The sequence below is a fragment of the Tamandua tetradactyla genome, chromosome 6 (genome assembly GCF_023851605.1).
Source record: "Tamandua tetradactyla isolate mTamTet1 chromosome 6, mTamTet1.pri, whole genome shotgun sequence".
Classification (NCBI taxonomy): Eukaryota; Metazoa; Chordata; class Mammalia; order Pilosa; family Myrmecophagidae; genus Tamandua; species Tamandua tetradactyla.
The window spans coordinates 76,744,112-76,758,371 of NC_135332.1; the positions used below are offsets into that span (position 1 = coordinate 76,744,112).

The window sequence follows — 14,260 nt, forward strand, 5'->3', positions numbered from 1 at the left end:
AGTGATAGTTTTACTTCCTCCTTTCCAATTTTGATGCCTTGTATTTCTTTTTCTTGTCTAATTGCTCTGGCTAGAACCTCCAACATGATGTTGAATAATAGTGGTGATAGTGGACATCCTTGTCTTGTTCCTGATCTTAGGGGGAAAGTTTTCAATTTTTCCCCATTGAGGATGATATTAGCTGTGGGTTTTTCATATATTCCCTCTATCATTTTAAGGAAGTTCCCTTGTATTCCTATCCTTTGAAGTGTTTTCAACAGGAAAGGATGTTGAATCTTGTCAAATGCCTTCTCTGCATCAATTGAGATGATCATGTGATCTTTCTGCTTTGATTTGTTGATATGGTGTATTACATTAATTGATTTTCTTATGTTGAACCATCCTTGCATACCTGGGATGAATCCTACTTGGTCATGATGTATAATTCTTTTAATGTGTTGCTGGATACGATTTGCTAGAATTTTATTGAGGATTTTTGCATCTATATTCATTAGAGAGATTGGTCTGTAGTTTTCTTTTTTTGTAATATCTTTGCCTGGTTTTGGTATGAGGGTGATGTTGGCTTCATAGAATGAATTAGGTAGTTTTCCCTCCACTTCGATTTTTTTGAAGAGTTTGAGGAGAGTTGGTACTAATTCTTTCTGGAATGTTTGGTAGAATTCACATGTGAAGCCATCTGGTCCTGAACTTTTCTTTTTAGGAAGCTTCTGAATGACTGGTTCAATTTCTTTACTTGTGATTGGTTTGTTGAGGTCATCTATTTCTTCTTGAGTCAAAGTTGGCTGTTCATGCCTTTCTAGGAACTTGTCCATTTCATCTACATTGTTGTATTTATTAGCATAAAGTTGTTCATAGTATCCTGTTATTACCTCCTTTATTTCTGTGAGGTCAGTGGTTATGTCTCCTCTTCCATTTCTGATCCTATTTATTTGCATCCTCTCTCTTCTTTTTTTTGTCAATCTTGCTAAGGGCCCATCAATCTTGTTGATTTTCTCATAGAACCAACTTCTGGTCTTATTGATTGTCTCTATTGTTTTCATGTTCTCAATTTCATTAATTTCTTCTCTAATCTTTGTTATTTCTTTTCTTTTGCTTGCTTTGGGGTTAGTTTGCTGTTCTTTTTCCAGTTCTTCCAAGTGGACAGTTAATTCCCAAATTTTTGCCCTTTCTTCTTTTTTGATATGGAAATTTAGGGCAATAAATATCCCTCTAGCACTGCCTTTGCTGCGTCCCATAGGTTTTGATATGTTGTGTTTTCATTTTCATTTGCCTTGAGATATTTACTAATTTCTCTTGTAATTTCTTCCTTGACCCACTGGTTGTTTAAGAGTGTGTTGTTGAGCCTCCACATATTTGTGAATTTTCTGGCACTCTGCCTATTATTGATTTCCAACTTCATTCCTTTATGAATGAAGCTGCCTGTGGTGGAGGGGCCCCGGTGGCTGGCCGCTGTGGCCTGGGGAACTCACCGGTCTGAGACCCGCCGCCGGACCAGGAAGCCGCCCACAGGGGAGGGGTACTGGTCGCTGAGGGGAGAGGTACTGGTCGCTGGCTGCCACAGCTTGGGGAACCCGCTGATCTGAGACTTGTAGCCGGTCTGGGAAGCCGCCCACGAAAGAGGGGCGCTGGCCACCGCCCACCGCAGCTTGGGAAACTTGCCTCTCTGATACTCTCAGCCGGTCCAGGAAGGAGGGAGGGAGGGGTGCCAGCCGCCAGCCGCCATGGCCCGGGGAAGTGCGCGCCACTCGGGCAGCTCACCATAGCAGAGTCTTGCAGTTAGTCCAGCCAGTCCAGACTGGGGTATGTTGTGTGTCCGGTCCCTGCTGTGGCCCTGGGAGCTGTTCTGCACTGTTTCTGGTCACCTAGTAGTTGCTCTGGAGGAGGAACTAAGATGCCCGTACCTTACTAAGCCGCCATCTTGGCCCTGCCTCTCTGCCCTAGTGATTTTTGCATGTTGATCTTGTGTACTGTCACTTTGCTGTGGTCATTAATTAGCTCTAGTAGCTTTGCTGTAGACTTTTGGGGATTTTCTACATATAGGATCATGTCATATGGAAAGAGAAAATTTTACTTCCTTCTTTCCATTGTGGATGACTTTTATTTCTTTTTCTTTCCTAATTGCTCTAGTTAGAACTTCCCAGCACAATGTTTAATACCAATAGTGACAGTGGGTCTTTTCAATAAATGGGCATGGAAGAACTGAACACCAATAGCCAAAGGAATGAAAGAAGACCCTTATCTTATACCTTACACAAAAATTAACTCAAAGAGGATCAAACACTTAAATATACAAATCATTACCATAAAGCTCCTAAAATAAAATGTAAGGAACATCTTCAAGACATAGCAATAGGTCTAAAGATAGGTATCTTCCTAAACTTTACACCCAAAGAACAAGCAACAAAAGAAAAAATAGATAAATGGGAACTCTTCAAAATTAAATGTTTTTGTACCTCAAAAGACGCTGTCAAAAAGGAGAACAGGGAGACAATTCAATACGAGAAAATATTTGGAAATTGCACATCAGATAAATGTTTGATATACTCTATACATTAAGGAAAAAACATACAGCTCAACAGCAAAAGAACAAAAGACCTAATTATAAAATGGGGTAGAGATATGAACAGACATTTTTCTGAAGACCAAATAAAGATGGTTAAAAAGGACATGAAAAGATGCTCATTTTCATTAGCTATAAGGAAAATGCAGATCAAGACTACAATGAGATACCACCTCACACCTAAAGAGTGGCACTGTTAAAGAAAAAACTATGAATTTTTGAGAAGATATGGACAAATTTGGACTTTTCTGCACTGTTGTTTGGAATGTGGAATGGTGCATCTGTTATGGATGACCATTTGGATATGGATATTTAGGAAACTAAATATCGAATTGTCCTATGACCCAGTAAAACCACTACTCAGTATACCCAGAAGAGCTGAAAGCAGTGCACAGTCATTTATACACTGATGTTGATAGCAGCATTATTCAAAATCACCGAGATGGAAATAATCCGAGTGCCCATCAACAGAATAATGGATTAACAAAATGTGGTATGCACATGTGATGGAATATTATGAAGCAGTAAGGTGAAATGATGCCCTGAAGCACATGATAAGACAGATGAGCCTTCAGGACATAATGCTGGGTTAAATAAGCCAGCACAAAAGGATAGATACCATATGATTCTACTTTTATGACCATGGTAATGGTAAAGTCAGAGACTTATATTACAAAATATAGGGTACCTAGAGATACATGGAAGTTGGAGATAGGTGAATGGTTAGCTAATGAGGTTGAACTCAAATGAAAGGGAATGGATAGAAGTTGAGGTAGTTCACAAGTGGGTTTATAAGTAATATTACCATATTGAAGGTGAATATGGTTTAGTGGTGTTGTATAGACTTATGTGTCCTACCAATTAACACTACAAAGTTAAACAAGTTATTGCATGAATTACTGCAGATGTACGATTCTTGCACAAAGAATGTTTAAGTTCAGGATACAGGGGAAAAATGCTAATGCATGCTATGGTCTATGTTTAACATGAAAACATTTACAATACAACAGCAACACTAGACACCAGGCATAAATAATGGTGGGAGGCACAAGATTTAGGGGGAGATTTAGTTTTTCTATTTGCTTATCTTTCTCATGGAAACAACGAAATTATCTAAAATTGAAAGTATTGATGGGGTTTTGACTTTGGACATTATGCATGATGCCTAATGAATAGAGATGGCTTAAGTATGTACTGACTGAGAAGGAGATTGACAAATAATGGTGTATGCATGTGATTGGATATTGTGTTGCTACAAGAAGGAATGAAAGTTATGAGGCATGCAACATTGTGAATGAACCTGTGTGATATTTGGTGAGGCAAAATAAACCATTAAAAAAGAGCAAATATTGTATGGTCTTATTTAAAAAAATGCTTATAAATAAGTAGGGAACTAGATTGCAAGCTCTTATAACAGTCAAATTTAGTCTGGAGTGGTAATTATTACTTTTGGATTTTGAGAGACTGTTTCTTATATCTATAACCTGGTATTAAGAGATAAGAATAAAGCCAATCAGATTGGAATTAAGGTAATTCAGAATACAGGTGTAAGGAAGACATTGTCTATATTTTAGTACCTCATCTACTCTTTGACACCATAGGAAGAAAGATTATTTTGTCCAGAACCTAAATTTTCTGTAACATATAATGTAGCTCAACCTATGTGGATAGATCATTTAAGCAATACAAACATGGAATCAGAATGAGGCTGTTAATCCTCAATAGCTTAATGTAATGCCTGGATTCATCCCAGAGGATATTCAGCAGATAATGACAAAGTATTGGCAAAATCCCTTGAGGGATGGGAGAAAAAATATGGACTATTAAACTTTGCAACTGGGAAAAGCCTGATACTGTATCAAACATTGGAACACCAAAATCAATAGATCATGTCCTTGATCTTAAATCTAGCTACTGTGAAGCTTTATGCATGTAGCAGACCTTAGGCTACCTACAGGTATGCCTAAGAATTACTTTCAGAGGACCTCTTTTGTTCCTCAGATATGACCTCCCTCTTTCAAGCCCAACTCTGCCAGTGAAATCATTGCCTTATCCCCTACATAAGACATGATATCCAGGGGAGTAAGTTTCCCTTGCAACATGCAAGATGACCCCCAGGGATGAGACTTGCCCTGGAATCATGGGATCAATAATGCTATTCTGACAAAAATGGGGAAAAGAAGTGCAAAAATAAGGTATTGGTGGCTCAGAGAGTTCAAATAGTGTCAAGACACTACTCTTGAGGTCACTCTAATGCAAGCTTCAGTTAGACATTGCTGCCTATCATTGTCTGCCAAATACCAATCAAATCCATTTCAGCCAATCCTAAATAACACCTAGTATAATATATAAGATTCCCCAAACATTCTATGCAGTAGGATAACTTTCCAGAAACCTACCACCTCCAGATGGGTCCCTGGACCAAATAAGTCCTAAAATTCAGAGGAGTCCGCCTCTCCAGAACCTCAACTAATTCCATCTCCCTATTCCATGCTCTCAACAGCCCTTTCTAACATGAAAATGTTAGAATGTGTGTAGCCCAAATACCCCTAAAGACTGGGAAAAAGTTCAAGGGGGTGTTGCAGTTATACAGAGAAGGTAGGGTTTAACAAATCAATATGATTGTTGAATCATATTATTTCTTTTGGTTTCCAGTATCTTAGAGCAGCTAGAAGTAAATGCATAAAATTTTGGAATTGTAACCCTTACCAAACTATGAAATCCAATCTCCAGCTAACCAGTGTGTTGTACTTTGAAATTGATTGCTTTTTTGTATGTATGTTATTTCTTACAAAAAGGAAAAAAGTCAATTCTTATGATAAAAAGAGTTGCAATAAAAATAAAGTATCAGTGTCTAAGAGATAGCAAATAGAAGAAAAGTAGGTGCAAATGTTACATATTTTTTAAAATATGCAAATTTTGTGTATTGAAAAACAAAAGAGATCAAGAAACACCAAAATGAATGGAAGAATATACTGTGTTCATTGATCAGAAGACCAAATATAGTTAAAATATCAATTCTACCTAAACTGATTTATCGATTCAATGCAATACCAATTAAAAACCCAACAACTTACTTTGTAGAAATAGAAAAACCAAAAGTCAAATGTGTTTGTAAGGGCAGGGCCCTGACTAGCTAAAATTATTCTGAGAAAGAAAAATGAAGTGGGAGGTCTCAAACTAACTGACTTTAAAGCCTATTACAGAACTACGTTGCTCAAAACAGCATGGCAATGTCATAAAGATAGATATACTGACCAATGGAATTGAACTGAGTGTTCATAAATAGACCCTTTCCTGTACAGACCATTGATCTTTGATAAGGCCATCAGGTTAACTCAACTGGAAGAGAGCAGCCTCTTTAAGAAATAATTCATGTATAACTGTAGATCCATATCCAAAAGAATGAAAGAGGATCCCAATCTTATACTTTATGCAAAAATTATCTCAAAATGGATCAAAGTCATAAACATTAGAACTATGACAGTAAACTTTAAAAAGAAAATGTAAGGAAATATATTAGAGATCTTGTGATAAGAGTTGGTTTCCTAGACCTTACACCCAAAGCATGAGCAATGAAAGAAGAGATAGATAAATGGGATCCCTTCTAAATTGAACACTTTTGCAGATCAAAGGGTTGTCTTTGAATGTAAAAGGCAGCTAATGAAATGGAGACAATATTTGGAAAGTATGTATCAAATAAGTGTTTAATACCCAGAAATTATAAAGACTTTACAACTCAACGACAAAAAAGACATACAACCCAGGTTTCTTTTTTTTAAGACCAAAAGAAATGGACAAACAACTTTTCCAAAGAGGAAATAAAAATGGCCCAAATATATATGAAAAGATGCTCAACTTCACTAGCTATTAGGGAATACAAACCAAAACCAGAGTGAGATATCATCTGACACCTACTAGAATGGCGATTTTCAGAAAAAAAAAAGTAAACTACAAGTGCTGGAGACAATATGGAGAAAGAGGTATACTTTCTCACTGATGGTGGCAATATAGAAAGGTGCAAATTCTCTAGAAGGAAGTTGGGCATTTCCACAGGAAGCAAAGTATAGATTTGCTGTACGATACAGCAATCCCACTTCTAGGTATATATTCAGAGGAATTGAAGGCAGGGGCATGAATATACATTTATACACTGATGTTTATAGCAGCATTATTCACAATTGCCAAGAGATGGAAATAGCCCAAATGTCCATCAACAGATGAGTGGATAAAGAACCTGTGGTATTAGGTATGATGGTATAATACACAGCTGTAAGACAAAAATAGTCATGACACATGCAACAACATGATGGAACCTTGAGGACATTATGTTGAGCAAAATTAACAAGAAATGAAAGGACAAATACTTTATGGTATTACTAATATAAATAAATTAATTTCAATGAGTTAAAGCTAAGAAAACAGGTTATCAGTAGAGAAAAAAGAGCATAGCAACTAGGGGCATTCAATGCTGAAGGAGTACAGATTGTTCAACAGGATTCATTGAAAAGATCAAGAAATGGATAGCAATATATTATCCAATTTCACAATACTTCAAGTATAATGACAAAGCTGAGTATATCATTGAAAGAGGAAGTCTAGGGGCATGTATGACACCAGAATGGAAGAGAGGATAAGACTTGAAACTGTATGATTAGCAAAATCTTGAGTGGACAATGATGGTGTTTAAATATACAAGAATATTTAAATATTCTTAATATTCTTAATATTTAAATATATAAGAATGTTTTACATGAGGGTTAATAAATGAAAGTCATTTCAAGGGGTTGCAAATGAGATAGCATAGGGAAAAATACAATCAATACAAACTAGAAACTATGGTTAACAGTTAACATAATATTTTTCCATTAATTGTAACAAAGACAATATACAAAAGGTAAATGTTACTAAGAAAGGAATATAAGGGAGGGATATGGCATTCATGTTGTTTTTTCCTTTATTTTTATCTTTTCTTTCTTTGTGGAAGAAATGGAAATGTTCTCATATAGACTGTGGTGGTGAATCCATAAGTATGTGATTATACTAGGGGTCATTGATTATTCACTTAGGATGGATTGCATGGTGTATGAAAAAAGCTGCTTAAAAATAAACAGAAACATGTAAGTGCTGGATAAGATGTGAAGAGAGATAGATACCTATTTACTGCTGGTAGGGAAGTAGAATGGTACTGCCTGTCTTAAGGGCAGTGTGTTGGTTCCACAGAAGGCTAAATATAGGACCACCATTTGATTCTATAATCCCATTATTTGGTATATACATGGAAGAACTAAATCAGGGAAATGAATAGACGTTTGCACACTGGTCTTTATGTCAGCATTATTCATGATCTGTAATGGATGGAGGTGGTCTAAGCATACATTGATAGATGAATGGAAATGCAAACTGTAGCACATATATATATATATATATATATATATATATATATATATATATATATATATATATATATAAATGAAGAAAGTTTTATTTTGTTCAGATCCTTAATTTTCTGTAGCACATAACCTACATTTTCTGAGTGGCTGCACAAAGTAATGAACTTGTGAGACATACAAATAGGTGAATGAACCTTGAAGACATTGTGTTGAGTGAAATAAGCCAGAAATGAAAGGACAAAGATGGTAAAGCCTCACTAATATAAACTAAGTATAATGAGCAAACACTGAGAACTGAATTTGACAGCATAAGTTATCAGGGGATAGAATGTGGGCAGAGATTGGATAATTGATGAATAAGGAGCTCAGAATGTTCATTAAACCTCCTTGTAAAGTTCCTAGATTATAATTGTAGCAGTCACATGTATTCCTGAGTTTTAACTGTTATTTCTAAAGTCTGAGATGCTGAGGTCTTTGTGTATAATCTGGTAATTCCCTGGACCTTTCAGTACCTGTGTGACACTTGAGATTCAGAGATAGAGCTCTTCAGCTGTGAAAGTTAGCATTACCCCATCCAGCAAATGTTTAAAAAACTTAAAAAAATGAACAGACTTCAATTAATTACATGAATGAAACTGATCTGTTTAGGACTAGGGTAAACCAGACTAAAGGATAAAGTATGCTATTGACTGTATTTACAAACTTCAACTTCTGAATGAGACCAAAGGAAGAGATGTTTATTTGGTGCAAAATTTCTATTTTCTGTAACACACTATCTAATAAAACCTCTATGATCATTTGATTTAAATAACATATTTAAATGGACCCTAGAATAAGAAATAAACTATTGTCATTCTGTATAGTTTTATGTAGTACTCTGATACATCCCAGAGTATATTGGGCAGAAAATAAAAAAGTAATTGCAAAGTCCTCTTGAGGAACTGGGGGAAAATGTGGAAATATTTAACTTCCCCACTTCTGGAATATTCTCACAAGCATTAGGGATTCACAATATTTTAAGTCAAGCCTTCAATCTTGGGACCTGTGCTTATGAAACTTACCCCTGCCAAGGAGAAACTAGGCCTACTATATATAAGCCTAAATGTTGCCCCCAGAGAACCTCTTCTGTTGTGTAAATGTGGCCTCTCTCTTTAAGTGAACTTTGCAAATAAACTCACTAACCTCCCTTCATGTGGGACATAACTCTCAGTGGTATAAGTTTCCCTGACAATGTGGGACATGAGTCCGAGGGATATGCCAGGTTCGGACATCATAGGATTTAGAATGCCTTCTTGACCAAAAATAGGGAACAAATGTGGAATAAAATAAAGCTTGAGTGGTGAAGAGATTGCAAATAGAGTGATAGATCACTTTGGAGGTCATTCTTATCCACTATACAGATGTTCCTTTTTAATTTCTAGTATATTAGAATAGCTGGAAGGAAATACCTGAAACTATTCTCATGTAATTCAGTAGACATGATTCTTGATGATGATTTGATAACTATATAGCTTTGATTATATGACCATGTGATTGTGAAAACCTTGTGACCAACACTCCCTTTATCCAGTATATGAGCAGATGAGTAATAAAATAAAAACACACAAAATAAATAAGTAATAGGGGAATAAGAGGTATAGGATGTTCTGCATCTTCATTTTTATTTTACTTTGTTTACTTATCTTTGGAATAATGATTATTGCCTGATATTTATAGTGTGATGAATGCACAGCTATATGATGATACTGTGAGCCATTGATCATACACTTTGGATGGATTATGTGGTCTGTGAATATCTCTCAATTGCATTGAAGAAGGATATGATAAAAGGTTCAGAATCAATAATAGCTCACCCAAGTTTACCAAAAATTAATTGATTTTCCAATGGCTTTTCAGAATCCAAAACTTTCTCCTTATACCATACACTATTCTTTCTTAAATGTTTTAAACCAAAATCCTTAATGATTCCCAAGCCAGAAATATCAAAATGTCAATGTGTAAATTAAAATAATTAATGATTCCTATTGCATCACCAAACTTAGGAGATTTAATTCTCTGGTGATGAAGAGAATGGGTAAAAATCATGACTTCAATGAGGTTGGAATTCTCAGAATAACAAAAGGCAGTGGGTGTTCATAACAAAAATGACTTCTTTCTAGAAATAATTGAACCATAGGGATTTGGTACCTATGTGATGATTTGGATATAAATATTTCAGGTTCTTCATGCCCATGAGTTCTCTGGAAATCACTCTCTTTTCTCAGGTATGATTGGATATATTTTAGATTTTAGAATCTACAAATAAATCTTTGATGAGTATATGTGAAACCAATGCCTGAAATCTATATTCTGATGAGTTGCTACATGCCTCTGTAAAATAAGAAGCTAATTATGCTCTATTCTCAGAGCACAGTTATTTAATCAAATGCACAGTAGTGACATTATATAATGGAAAGGGAACTAGAACAAAGAGAAGATTCATTCCATCCTTAACTACTTATCACCTATAATTGGGAAAGCAGTGTTGAGGCTGCAGCTGGAGATTAGACAGAATCCTTGGCCACAAGGGGCTTGCATTTTGATGATGAACCTTATCCAATGCTAGACTTGACTCTCACTAAATAACAATAGTAGCTACAACTTATTAAGGCTTACCATATGGCATTTCTATGGACAATGTTTTACTGAAATTAGCTCACTTGCATGGAGGGAATTGATATTTTTCACTACATTTAATGGATGAAGAAACTGAGCAAAAGAGATTAATAATGTGTTTAAAGGCCAAAGCTAGAAGCTAGAGGAGCTGGGATTTCTACCTAGGATTCTAGCCCCAGAATATTTCCCAGTAACTATTACATTCTGGTGACTCTCAATAATTACACATTCTCATTCCACATTGATTCATTACCAAAAATAAGGGAATGGAATTCAATAATCTTTCTGATTCCTCAAAATTATCAAGGTTTTTCTTTTTAATTATCAGCATAATAAGGTGTAATGTGCTATAACCACTTCATGATGAATTGGCTACTTTTGAATTAACTATCTGTCTGACTAAAGTTAACTAAAATTTATTTCAGGAAGACGCCTTCTCCAATTTTTTTTTCCTTCAACTTGAGCCATGACTTCATGGAAAGGAAACACCACCCCTTGTTAGAGCTGAAGAATACTCTTATAACTTGTTGTGGGACTGAGTAGGTAGGAGCAATGAGCACCTACTAAGAGAACCCAAGGTGAAGGTGAAAGTTTGGAGAACAAAGTCTGGGACAACACAGAGACACTTATGTCCAGCTACAAATGCTTTTCTCTGCAGTTTCCCTGATAAAACAAAAAAGGATGCTGTGTTCTGCTCCTTTAAATGAAGGTTGTTGTCACAAAGTGCTCAGTTAAATTACCTGAAAGTTCACTTGTTTACCTTATCTAAATTTCTCACAATCAAGAATGAATAAATGGGGATAGTAATTATTTTAACTCTTGATTAGTATTTCAATAAATAGAGACATTAAAAATACACAGGACAGGGTGGTTCAAGGGTGGCTCAGTGGAAGGTTTCTTGCCCGCCATGCTGGAGACCCGGCTTTGATTCCTAGTGCCTGCCCATGCAAAAAAAAAAAAAAAAAATACACAGGACACCTGCCTGTCTTTGGGTCATGTTATTCTAAGTGATTAGTCATGGTGACACTTTATATAAGTCATAAAACATAGACAGTATTCAGGAAGAGGAACTGTGAACTGAAGTCAAATACATTTTCTATGCCTTCATTCTGTCACCAAATATCTGTTTACTTGACAATATTGATGGTAAAATTCAGTTTGTACTTATGAGCTTGCAAAATAAAATGCAAAATATGTATGAATCTATTTGCTTATTTAATATGCCTTTCATCATATTATCTTAGTCAATAGGTCCAAAGACCTCATGAACAGAATGGGTTAATTCAATGGATAATAAAATTTGGGTGATGAATTTACAATGTACCTTACAAAGTGACTTGTTTCCAAACTTGCCACTGAATCTATTCTTAAAAGTGAGCATAATATGTGCTACTGAAGGAGGCCCTAGATTTTTCATGATGATCTCTCTGCTTACTTCCATCCTGGCTAAATTTTGAGAGATGCACTTCAGGATATCTTAAGTACCATCTCAATCATTTGGCTAATATCGTTGTTATTTGTCTATGACATTTGGATACATGTTAAGTAACTTAAATTGAATTCATATTATAATATTTTTATTTATGTACAAGAAGGTAAACTGAGGCAGAGTTACAAGTCATTCTGATCTGGGGCAATATTTCCCAAACTTTTTTCAATTCTAGCTCTAAAAGTGATTCTTTTTGTACATTATTTTTTCCATAATCACTACCTCTCCCCACATGAAAATTATATCTATCTCTAAATATGTAGATATATTTATAGATGTATATATAGTGATATACACATAGAGAAAGATGCCATACATATGTGTATTTGTTTATAGACTTATATGTATCTGTGCTTTATACATAAAAGGAAAAAGATTAAGTTTCATCCCCTAGTACCAATTTTTGTCCATCAGGCACACACACAAAATATTTCAAAGCTGAGGATATTCAAGGTAGCATCCTAAAAATTAAGTATGATTTGTTGATAAGAGAGCAAACCAAAGTAAAATAGACAGGGGAAGATGGATGCACATTGTAAGGTGAGGGAACACCTTGAAGATGTTCAGAAGGCAGGAAAGGAGATTCCAGTTCTATAAGGATATTCATCTTGTATCAGTTTCATTTATACCCAAATCCATTCAGTTAGACACTAATACAGTTGAGTATCTAATACTTTAGAAACCCCATCAAGAGGAATACTATAAAACAAAGGATTGCAATTTCAAAGAAAAGTACTGTTTTCATCCATATGTCTGAGGAAATTGTAAATGTAAAAACATCATCAAGAATTCCAGAAATGGTGCCACTAAAAAAGGGTAAATCTGACTTTACACATAAGGAGCTCTATATAAATTAGATGTTTAAAATATATATCTCTAATCTCTTTTGCTAGTCTATGCTAGTCTCTTTTATGTCACATATGATTGCATGATTGACAGAAGAGGAAGGAGTATCAGATGGAAAGATGGGGGTAATGGATAAATGACAATATATCAAGACATTTTATTACCTTTTCTTTAGACTGCATTAGAGGCCAAGAAAATACAATGAAAAACTACACCCTGAGACTAAGTTTATTCTCCTGGGACTGACAGATTGAGCTGATTTGCAACCTGTCTTTTTTGTAGTATTCCTTGTGATCTATCTTATCACAGTAATTGGCAACATGACCATGATTTTGTTAATCAGAAGTGACTCAAAACTTGACACCCCAATGTATTTCTTCCTCAGTCACCTGTCCTTTGTTGACGTCTATTATTCCACTACTGTCACTCCTCAGATGCTAGTTAATCTCTTATCCAAGAGAAAAAACATTTCCTTCAATGGTTGTTTGGCACAATTCCATTTATTCATTGCCCTGGTGATCACAGAGCATTATATATTGTCAGTAATGGCTTATGACCACTACATGGCCATCTGTAAGCCTTTGTTATATGGAAGTAAGATGTCCAAATGCACCTGCCTCTTTCTGGTCACTGCACTCTATATTTACGGCTTTGCAAATGCTCTTGTCCAGACCATCCTGATGCTACATCTGTCCTTCTGTGGGCCCAATGAGATCAACCATTTTTACTGTGCTGACCCACCTCTATTAGTCCTTGCCTGCTCAGACACCTGTGTCAAAGAAACTGCCATGCTTCTTGGTGCTAGGTTCAACCTCACCTGTTCTCTCACTATCATCCTTGTCTCTTATATTTTCTTCTTCACAGCCATCCAGGGCATCCACTCAGCTGAGGGATCCCATCTGTCACCATCTTTTATGGAACTCTGTTATGCATGCATTTGAGGTTCCCTTCTGAGACATCAGTACAACAGGGGAAAATTGTTGCTTTTATTTATATCTTTTTGAGCCCTATGATAAATCCTTTCATCTATACCCTGAGGAACTACAATGTTAAAAGAGCAATAAGGGAAGTTATTTCAAAGAAATTTTTTGCCAAACAAGGCAGGCATTTTTGATACAGGTTCATAACAAGCCTTCCTTATCTACTTATTAGATAGCATCTTAAATTACCAAATAATTTTCTGTCATTGAGTAATTTTGCCTTTCTTAATTCACTTATAGAAATTGGAACAGTGTGTCACACTTTTTTGGCAGAGTTCACAGTGTCAACTCAGTAAATTAAAGCATGCACACACACACTCATAGAATTTCAAAGACG

General features: G+C 35.7%; 1 pseudogene; it reads left to right on the forward strand.

Moving 5' to 3' along the window:
- The first annotated feature begins 1,409 nt into the window (after positions 1-1,409).
- On the forward strand, positions 1,410-14,057 carry LOC143686720 (olfactory receptor 5M10-like; annotated as a pseudogene).
- The last annotated feature ends 203 nt before the right edge of the window (positions 14,058-14,260 follow it).